This window comes from Erinaceus europaeus, chromosome 18 (genome assembly GCF_950295315.1).
Source record: "Erinaceus europaeus chromosome 18, mEriEur2.1, whole genome shotgun sequence".
NCBI classification, from domain to species: domain Eukaryota; kingdom Metazoa; phylum Chordata; class Mammalia; order Eulipotyphla; family Erinaceidae; genus Erinaceus; species Erinaceus europaeus.
This window is the reverse complement of record NC_080179.1, coordinates 42,563,022-42,573,300: the sequence shown is the minus strand read 5'-3', so window position 1 is coordinate 42,573,300 and position 10,279 is coordinate 42,563,022. Positions and strand designations below refer to the sequence as shown.

Here is a 10,279-nt window from a genome sequence, read left to right as displayed (position 1 = left end):
AGTCTCTACTCTCCTTTATAACAGAGAGAGACAGAAACAAAGGTAGTCGGTGCTGCTGAAAAGGGCCCAGGGCACCGGGCCCAGGCCTGAACAGGGACTAATGATACCAGCTTGGCAGTGTCCTGTGGCCCCACCTCCAGCAGGACCTGGCAGGACCTCCCACCTGCCTGTGGGAGTCTGTAGGGACCCAGAAGCAAAGGCCATCCTCCAGGCAGGCAGCCACAACGTGGCTCCGTCACTGCACTGCACTGCACTGCACTGCACTGCACTGCACTGCCAAGTGGGGGGGGGGAGCGAGGGTAGGAGCTGTGGGCTGATTGGGGGGTCCCATGGTGGCAGAGCATCAGACCGCCCCTCGAGAAGGGCCCGCTGCAAGAAACAGAGGCTTCATACATGTGCAAAATGCATTTGGTCAAGATCAACATGGGGTTTGTCTTTTCCATTAAAAAAAATAACAACCCCCCCCCCCGATATTTGAAATAGAAAACGAAACAGAATACTTTTCTCTCTCTTGCGAGATCAAGAAAGGATGAAATACTGGTTTGTACAATTTGTTTGTTGCATGTAGCTTGAAAATAACACTTTCATTTTAAAAAACAAGAAAAAGTCAAGAAGTATTTGAACATTCTGTGCTCCATGGAGCTTGGATTTACCTGCCAAAATTAGAAAGTAAACTCAGGTACATGAATGTGTTTAAAAAACTAAAATAAAACAAAACACCAGCCAAACAGACTGGGTCTTCAGCGGAAAGGAGTGACCTGAACAAGGATAAGTCACCCCCCCCCCCCACTCCCAGAGCCATGCTCCTGAGAGCCCTGGACCCTCCACAAAGTCCTGCTGAGGGCGGCTGAGGCTGTGGGCCCACCTCCCCAGGGTGTCGAGAGAAGCTGTCACCCATTAGTCTGAGGCCAGGCAACAGCTTAGGCCAGAGGGAGCAGGAGTGGTGGGCTGCCCCGTGGAGGACTGGCCCCCTGGCTCCCAGCCTCATGTGGACTCCAGGGTGTTGAGCCGGAACAGGTTGTGGTTGGTGGGTGTGGAGAAGTAGAGCTGCTCACTGGGGGTGTGGTTGTCGCACGGGCTGCTCAGCCCCAGCGTCCGCTCGAAGTCCAGCAGCTGCCCCATGAAGTTGAAGTTGGGTGAAATATTGGACTTTTTCCTCTTGAAAAAGTCGTAGGCGTCATTGAGCGACAGGTTCATCTTCTGCATCAGGTAAGCCACGATGACCTTCACAGAGCGGCTGATGCCTGCCAGGCAGTGCACCAGGACCCCACACTTCTTGGAGCGGGCCTCGTCAATGAAGCTGATGGCCTCGGGGGAAAAACTGGGAAAGGTTCTGGCTCCAGTGGTCCGAGATGGGGATCTGCTTGTAGGTGAACTCGCCACTGTTCTCGAAGGCGTTGGTAAGGTTGGGCGTGACATTGAGGATGTACTTGATGCCGTACTTGCCGAGCACGTCCAGGTTGATAGAGTCCTTGGCGCAACCGAGGTAGAGGTAAGGCAAGATCTGGACGGGAAAGGCCAGTTGGCTGGATGGCACGGGGCTGTCATCTGACTCAGTGGCACTGCTGGGCAGCTCTCGGTCCGACTCACCATCCGAGCAGTCAGAACTGATGCGCAGGCCCCCCAGGCCCAGGACTGAGGTGGGCGGTGAGCCGCTGGGCGAGGACGAGCTATCCACGTTGGTCTCGCAGTGTTCAGAGTACTCGATCTGGAACTTGTTGAAACCACCTTGGAGGTAGTAGGCCTGGCAGCCATCGTCCCGTAGCTTCTTCAGTAGCAGGCCGAGCACCGAGGCAGGGACGCCGGGCTCCTGCTGCCACTCGGCCATGGCCTCGTTGTACAGCAGCACGGTGGCCGCCTTGCAGCGCTTGGCGAAGCGCTCCTTGTCAATGTGGTTGGGGATGATGGAGCGGATGGGCAGGTTGCCCTTGTGCAGGCGGCTCAGCATGAGGCCCAGGCTGGCCAGGTTGATGGCCATCTCTATGTGCCATGACTTGAAGAGCTCCTGCAGCCGGCAGTCTAGCAGCAGCAGTGACGCGCCGCCGCGCGCCTCCAGCTCCTCCTGCAGCCCCTAGGCACTCTTGCACGGTATGGCCGCTACCGCCGCCGCGCCCACCCGGGACCCCGCACCGGGCTCCGGCCCCGCCCTGGTGCCCCCAGCAGCCACAGCCGCCGCTGCCGCGCCAGAAGCAGACATGGGCGCCCGCGCTGTGGGGCCAAGGAGCTGGGTTTTCATGGGGAGCGCAGGCGGCCCGGGGTCAGGGCCAGGCAGCCCTGCCCTGGGACTGCGCCCCAGCCAAGTCTCCGGGCGCCCAACAGTGGTATACTTATAAGCTACATATACCACTGTGATTTTTAGATGAATATTATTTCTGATGAAATTATTTTTTCATATGCGATATGGTAGTTGCTTCATATTGCATTGCTGCCTCAAGAAACATGGCATTAGTTTGCCTCATTTCTGTTAAGAGTAGAGCTGATAACTTGGATTCAGGTATTGTTAAAAAAAATACATGTGATGCCACCAGACCTTACTAGGCAGATGACCCCAACAATGTGTCCTGGAGCCTCACCTCCCCAGAGCCCTGCCCCACTAGGGAAAGAGAGAGAGGCTCGGAGTATGGATCGACCCATCAATGCCCATGTTCAGCGGGGAAACGATTACAGAAGCCAGACCTTCCACCTACTGCATCCCATAATGACCTGGGGTCCATACTCCCAGAGGGTTAAAAAATAGGAAAACTATCAGGGGAGGGGATGGGATACAGTGGTGGGAATTGTGCGGAGTTGTATCCCTCTTATCCTATGGTCTTGTCAGTATTTCCATTTTATAAATAAATTAGTAAAAAAAGAAACAAGAAAAAAAGAAAAACAATTCTAGAAAACAACAACAACAGAAAACACATGTAAAAATCTCCATGAAACTTTCATGTGCAGTTCTGAAGCCACTCGTAATCATTGACTTTATTAGATATTGCAGTATGGTGATTTCTGTGACTTTCTCATTCCCGATCATTAGGTAGTACTCTTCTAGAATTAGTACTCTTCTAGAATAAGGATTTTTTTCTCCCATTAATTATTTAGTTACCTGAAATATCGTTCATATCCCAAAGACAGAAGGCTTGATTCTGACCCTGTTTGCACCAAGGTTCATAATAATGAGCTGGTGAATTACAAATGTGTAGCCTAGGATTATGCGATTTTAAGTGTTTTTTTTTTTTTTCTCAGTTGGAGAGAGTTTTAAATGTTGTAAGAATGAAAACAGTCTAAAATGAAAAATGCCCAAGTGTTTTCTGGTAGGCAAGTGTGTTAAGCAGCAAGGACCTCTGAGACTTTCACATTCAGTGAGGATCCCTGACATTTCTCCTTAAGCAGCAGAATGTGAGAGTTACTTACTGCCCTTTGCAGGCTGATTAACCACCATAATCACCACTGACTCTTAACACTTAGGTGGTCAACACTTAGTTTTAATTAATAGCTGTGTCTGAGCAATACCATTCCTTTACTCCTTCCTTCCAGGCTCTGGGTTGCAAAGGCTGCAGTATGGGCAAGAGAAGGTGCTCCAGGTAGCATTTTCTTCTGACTCACTTCCTGAGGTAATCAGACACCTTGGAACACAGAAAGGAATCAGTGTTTCCTCTCCAGGCCCAAGGGACATTGTTTTTGCCCACAAAAACAATGAGAAAATAATAGATAGGAGTTACCCAGTGCTTTTCTGGCCTAGCAGCTGGAGCCAGACTTGTTTTTATGTGTCATGTGAATACCTGAAGACATTTTTCCCCTCAGTGCTTTTAAAATGGAAATAGAATTTTTAGAAAAAAAAAAAGTGCTCCAAGAGTCTCAAAGAAGATCCCAGGAACCTCAGTCCTTCTTCAGCTCCTAACAGGCTGGGGTGCGGGGTGGAGTGAGGTGTGGAGGAAGAAGTCCTCTCCAGCGCTTAACCCGCTGCACTACCGCCCAACTCCCAATTTTAAATTATTTTTATTTACTTATTGGAGAAAGACAGCCAGAAATTGAGAGGAAAGGGGGGCGAATAGAGGGGGAGAGAGAGAGAGAGAGACCTGCAGACCTGCTTCACCACTTGCACGCAAAGCTTTCCTCTTGCAGGTGGGCATCAGGGGCTGGAACCCTGGTTCTTGAGCACTGTAACATGCACTCAACCGGGATTGCCACCACCCAGCCCCTACCCCTACAATTTATAACCTTACAAATGGATAATTGTTAGAGACACTGCTCAGATACTGGTAAGAATTCCTCACTCAATAATATCCACCACATGTGTTAATTCCTACAAGTGTTTTGGCTCCAATCTTCCACATAAATTCCTTCCTTCCTTCCTTCCTTCCTTCCTTCCTTCCTTCCTTCCTTCCTCTCTCTTCTCTCTCCTCTCCTCTCCTCTCCTCTCCTCTCTCCTTTCCTCTCCTGTCCTTCTCCTCCCTTCCTCTCCTTCTTTCTTTCTCCTCTCCTCTCCTCTCCTCTTTCCTCTCCTCTCCTTCTTTCCTCTCCTTCCTTCCTCTCCTTCTTTCTTTATCATCTTTCTCCTCCTTTCTTTCTTTCTTTCTTTCTTTCTTTCTTTCTTCTCTCCTCTCCTCTCCTCTCCTCTCCTCTCCTCTCCTCTCCTCTCCTCTCCTCTCCTCTCCTCTCTTCTTCTTTCCTCTCCTCTCCTTCTCCTTCCTTCCTCTCTTTCCTTTCACTCCTTCCTCTCCTCTTCTCTCCTTTCTCCTCTCCTCTCCTCTCCTCTTCTTTTCTCTTCTCTCTTTGCCTCTCCTTTTCTTTTTTTGCCAGATTGAACCTGAGACCTTTGATGCCTCAGGCATGAAGTATTTTTGCATAACTATCATGCTCTTTGCCCCACCCACCTACATCAATCTTGAAGCCTGCCATTACCTCCATTGCTCTACTTATGACCTGGACCAGTGCAGAGCCCTGTGTAGCTGCACCTAGTAGTGCTACACCAGAGACTGCCCACTCGCCCTGTGTTTGTCTCTGGCATTGTTGAATTTAATTTCCTGGCAGGGTTACTCTGCCTGGCTGCAGGCATCCAGGGCAGCAGAGCAGCTGGAGAGAGCAAGGTGAGGTGGGAGGAGTTTCAGACTGACTCAGGGAGCAAAGCTAAGTTCATCTGGCCTCCAGCCAAAGGAAGGTGTTTTCCCTCTCCCTCTCCACTTTGCTTTAGGACCAGAGACTGGAGGAATTGCAGATTCTTATTCCAACTCATAAAACGTAGGGGGCCAGGGTGGTGGTGCCTTTGAAAACAGTAAGACCCAGGTTCAAGCTCCTAGTTGGATGGACTCCACTTGACAAGAGTCCTGAAGGAGGTCCATAGGAATCTGTCTCTCTATTTGTCTCTCCTTCCCCTCTCAATTTCTCTCTGTCCTAGTTTTTTTTTTTTTTTTTTTTTTTTAATGTGGAGGGAGTGTCATCAGTAGGGAGTGGTGGGTTGATTCAGCATCGTACAGGCACCAAACCCCAGTGATAACCCTGGTGAGAAAAAAAATAAGTTTCTATGGGGTGTTGGCAGGTATAGGTGTCCTTTACGTCAAGGTCTCCACTGGCCCATCCAATCTGCACACACCCTGACCTGGGTCAACACGGCTCATTTGCTCAGGCTCAGGCTTTCCTGCACCTCAGAGCACAGGTTCACATGTATCCATAAATTAGAGCAAAATATATACCTGAAGGCAAAAGTACACGACAGTCTGCAGTGAGTCAGTATAAAGTTCATAATGAAATAGTGTCTACTTAGACTTAGAAACCTTCCTCATCTACTTTCTATTACACTTCCCTCACTCATTGCAAAGCTAATCTTATCAAAGCAAGGACTGCAAAAGCTGAATAAGGGCAAGAAACTGGCATACTTTAACAATGACTGTCTAGTCACTATCAGGCTGAGGCCCTAGTCAGGGAGTCCTGAGATTTCCAGTCATGATGGGCCTAGACTTTGAATGAATCCCATCCCTTTCTCCATGGTTACTGGTCATCTCTATCAGGAACAACAAAATAGTGCCCTTTGTGGGCCCCCATAGGACCTTGCCCTCAACTTGGATCAACAACAGTAGAGAACGTTCCATCTTCCGTAGGGAGGATAGACAATAAACTCAATGCTACACCTGAGGAAGATGGGCCTGAATACTGGGGCAGCTTGGAGTGTCCCTACTCATGACCACAGAATGTGAGCTCAGATCTATAGGATGCAGAGGTTACATAGGATCCTAAGCTGAATATAGGCCCCAGATCACATCAAATCGATGGAGTTTACAGTTAACTATATTTATACACCTTTTCCATATTTGACCCAGCTTTCTAGTCTTTTATTTTAGCCATGACATCATCTTCCCAGACAATAACTTAGATCCACCTGCATATCAGATTTCAGGCTCAGGGGAAAAAAAAAATATTATAGACACAAGGCCTTTGAAACATAACTAAAATGTCCCTATTAGCTATCCACAAAATGGAGACACCCCCCCCCCCCCGCCAACTCTTCATATGCACTATTCTGGCCTTTAGTTTCATGATTAGTCAACAATTTTTGTGGCTTTATATGTTAACTCTCTTTTCAGCCACCAGGTTCCAGATGTCAGCATGATGCCAACCAGACTTCCCTGGACAGACAATCCCACCAATGTGTCCTGGAGCTCTGATTCCCCAGAACCCCGCCCCACTAGGGAAAGAGAGAGGCTGGCTGGGAGTATGAATCGACCTGTCAACACCCATATTCAGTGGGGAAGTTATTACAGAAGCCAGACCTTCCACCTTCTGCATCCCACAATGACCATTGGTCCATAGTACCAGAGGTTTAAAAAATAGGAAAGCTATCAGGGGAGGGGATGCGATATGCAGTTCTGGTGGTGGGAACTGTGTGGAGTTGTACCCCTCTTATTCTATGGTTTTGTCAGTGTTTCCTTTTTATAAATAAAATAAAAAAATAAAAAATAATTAAAAATAGAAACTTGTTGCATGGGACTCTTTCCAGACAGCTTATAAAGACATTCAGGGAAATACTCAAGGGCGTGAGAAATAATAGTGAACGATAGAAGGCAGAATTAACAGGAATATTCTAGAAGCCCTGTTGAGATCTGCAGTAGTTTCTCATGGGAGCTTGTCAAAGTGCAAATTCACAGACCCAGTCTCAGCACTGAAGGCCTCAAAAGATACAACACAGACATCTGCATTGAAAAAAATAAAGATGTTTTATTTTAATTGATAGGTTTTATCTAATAGACTAATTTTAGATTTGAAGGAAACTTTTGCAGAAAGACATATACCCTCTCTATCTCCCTGATTATCTCAATTTCCTCTTATTAGCTGGTATGGTACTTGTGTTATGATCAGTGAACTAATATTGATGCATAACTATCTACTAAAGTCTACAGTTTGCAAATATTTGTTCTTTCTTTGTGTTGTGTTCTGTGGGTTTTTGCCAAGTGCATAATGCCATGTAGGGATTTTCTACATTAAAAAAAATTCCTTATTGGGAGATTAATGGTTTACAGTGGACAGTAAAATACAGTAGTTTGTACATGCAAAACATTTCCCAGTTTTCCACAGAACCCCCACTAGATCCTCCTCTGCCATCATGTTCCAGGACCTGAACCCACCTCTCCATCTACCCCAGAGTCTTTTACTTTGGTGCAATACACCAACTCTAGTCCAAGTTCTGCTTTGTGTTTTCCCTTCTGATCTTGTTTTTCAGCTTCTGCCTGTGAGTGAGATCATCCCATATTCATCCTTCTGTTTCTGGATTATCTCCCTTAACATGATTTTTTTTTTTTTTGCCACCAGGGTTTTGTCATTGGAGTTCAGTGCTTGCACTATGAATCCACCTCTCCAGCTGTCCCTGTTTAACTTACTGTTTTCTATTTTTATTATAGGACAGATAGAAATGGAGAGGGGAGGGGAAGACAGAGAGGGAAAGAGAAAGGCAGACACCTGATGACCTGCTTCACTGCTCATGAAGCATCTCCCTGCAGGCAGGGGTGTCTGTGCTCAAACCCGGGTCCTTATGCATAGTCGCCCGTTCTCTTAACTAGGTGCACCACCTCGTGCCCCTGTGCATAATGTCATGCATCCACCAGAGATGTATTATATAGTCAGCTGGCTAGATCCCGGACTCTATGTATTTCTCTTCCAGTCCCCACACTCCCTCCCCAGCCCTGTGCTCCCACCAATCCCATGCAAACATTGTTATTTTCCCTGTTTTTATAGTTTTGCCTTTTCCATCCTTTAAAATTGTTGGAGTTCTACAATAGGTAGTATTTTCAGACCAATTTCTTTCACTTAGCAATATGCATTTCAGCCTTTCTCTTTCCTCCTAATTGCTAATTTCTTTTTATTGCCGAGACATTTCATTGTCTGGATGTATCAGAGTCTATTGACCTGTCCACCCACTGAAGCACATCTTGCTGAATTCTAGTTTGCAGCATTATGAAGAAAGAAAGTTGTTGTCAGCATTCACACACAGCTGTATATGTGCATCAGCTTTCAGTTCTCTGGGACAGATCCCTAGGAGTGCAGTTGCTGAATTGTATAACAAGATGGTGTTTCACTGTGTACGATGCTGTCAGGTTTCTTCTTTCTTTTTTCAACTTACATTTTTTATTTGTGTTGAATGGTGGTTTACAGATTGTAAGATTACAGGGTATAGTTCCACACTTCACCCACCAGCAAAGTTCTGTGCCCTCGTTCTCTCAAGGATAACCATCACAGTTTTCACAAAGTCTGAGTGAGAGCCAGTTTGCCTACTTCTATTTTTTTTTTGCAAGTTTTTTTAAAATTTATTTTTATTTAAGAAAGGATAAATTAACAAAACCATAGGGTAGGAGGGGTACAACTCTACACAATTCCCACCACCCAATCTCCATACCCCACCCCCTCCCCTGATAGCTTTCCCATTCTCTATCCCTCTGGGAGCATGGACCCAGGGTCGCTGTGGGTTGCAGAAGGTGGAAGGTCTGGCTTCTGTAATTGCTTCCCTGCTGAACATGGACATGGGCTGGTTGGTCCATACTCCCAGTCTGCCTCTCTCTTTCCCTAGTAGGGTGGGTCTCTGGGGAAGCGCAGCTCCAGGGCACATTGGTGGGGTCTTCAGTCCAGGGAAGCCTGGCCTCACTTCTCTAGATTGCACATGAGTGGAAACCATCCAGTAATTGTTTTTCACTTCTTATTTCACTATGCATAATTAACTCCATCCATTTTGTCCTAAAAGCACACACATAATATCTTTATTGACTGCGGAGTCGTATTTCATGTAGTATATGTACCCTAACTTTACCCAGTGATCTACTGATGGACATATAGGCTTCTTCTACCCTTTGACGATTTTTGGATCGTACATCCATGAACATAGGAGTACACAGGTCCATTTGAATTAGTCTTTACATGGCGTTTGGTTAAATTCTTAAGCATGGTATTGCTGGATAATTCTATTTTTATTTATTTAAGGACCCTCCATATCCATAAAGCTTTCCTAAGGGGCTACACAGGTTTGCAATTTAGCAGAGTCCTTTATTCTCCATAACCTGTCAATATCTGTCATTTCCTGTTTCTGTTAATGTAAGCCATTTTCTCAGGTATGAGGTTGAATCTATGTTGTTTTTACTTTGCATTTATTTACTTATTCATTATTTCTTGGGTAGAGACAGAAAATTTGAGGGAGGAAAGGGAAAATACAGAGGGAGAGAGAAAGCTAGACAGCCACAGACCAGCTTCGCCACTTGTGAAGCATCCCCCTGTAGCTGGGACAGGGTGTGGGGGGGGGTTGAACCTAGGTTCTTGCATGTGGTAATGTGAGCTTAACCAGGCCTCTAATTTGCATTTATCTAATGATAAGTGGAGTGTTATAAGCTGTATGCCATATGACGTTTTATGCTGAAATTCCTGCTTAAATCTATTCTTGATCTATTGCCCACTTTTTAATTTAATTTATTTATTTATTTTTACAAAATCCAATATATTTATTTTTGCCTCCAGGGTTTATCGATGGGCTTCAGTGCCTACACTACAAATGCTCCTGGAGGCCAACTTTGTTTCCATTGTTGTTGCTGCTGCTGTTACTGTTGTTGTTGTTGCTGCTGTTATTGGATAGGACAGAGAGAAATTGAGAAAGGAGGAGAAGACAGAGAGGAGGAGAAAAAGATAGACACCTGCAGACCCCCCTTTTTTCTCATGTTGTTTCCCTATTGTATTTTGAAAACTTTATGTATTTTTAATTTAAGTTACCTTTTTTTTCTGGTGTGCCTTTCTAATTTGTTTTCTGAGTTCCTATCCTTTTAAAGGA

The 10,279-nt window shown here is 46.1% G+C and overlaps 1 pseudogene across 1 annotated transcript; it reads right to left on the bottom strand.

The window, feature by feature from the left end:
• Positions 1-949: 949 nt before the first annotated feature.
• Positions 950-2,239, bottom strand: LOC103117993 (dual specificity protein phosphatase 7-like; annotated as a pseudogene). The gene has a single exon (XR_474998.3). The product of XR_474998.3 is annotated as a dual specificity protein phosphatase 7-like (transcript).
• Between the last annotated feature and the right edge of the window lie 8,040 nt (positions 2,240-10,279).